We start from the raw sequence: 778 nt of genomic DNA on the forward strand, positions 1-778 counted from the left end.
ACAGGTTGTTTGAAATAGACAAACACTATTTGTTAGAATTGTATTGTTCGATGTTCATGGAATTTTGTGACATAACTTGTATGGTATGGCCCACTGACAGCTTGTGGGCTTCATCCGGATTCCTGCCCATGTAAATAAAAAATGTGTTGCCCACTAAACACTAGATTTAGTAATTCAGTGTTGCTCTTCCCAGCCACCTTAGTATTTACTGATTGACTCTGCTTTCTGTGATGAACTACGATATCCAACTCAGAGCATTCATGATGCCATTCATTTTTCTGAGCCAGCGTCTTACCCCGGCCGATTTATTTACAAGTTCGTGGTGTCTCACTTTTGTCTATTATTTCAGGTCCAGTGCTGATTTGGGTTTCTTTGGACTGACGTGAGGCTAAGGCAAGTCATTTTTGCATTCATGTTTTGCTGTTATGTTTGACTGGCAACGACAGTTTGACTAGGTTTATCAGACTAATTTCGACTGTCTTCACTCACCCTCAGCACCCATATGCCTTGCTGGCCACGTTTTTTTACGACCATAGAAACCCTACAATTACATACATCCTACATGGTTACATGCCTTTCATTCACTAGATCTTGGTTAGCATTTGTTTCTGTAAATGCCATTCCTCCATTCAACGCGCCGGTCAGCGATTGATCACATGATGAATATCGATATCCAACTCGGAAAGTTGTGACGACCGCTCATGATCTGATCTTGATGTCGCTGAAAATTGTTTTGTTTTCAAGATTTATCGACTTACAGCCGTTTTGTTCTGTTTCC

Source organism: Amphibalanus amphitrite, unplaced genomic scaffold (assembly GCF_019059575.1).
Source record: "Amphibalanus amphitrite isolate SeventyFive unplaced genomic scaffold, NRLGWU_Aamphi_draft 000729F_arrow, whole genome shotgun sequence".
Classification (NCBI taxonomy): domain Eukaryota; kingdom Metazoa; phylum Arthropoda; class Thecostraca; order Balanomorpha; family Balanidae; genus Amphibalanus; species Amphibalanus amphitrite.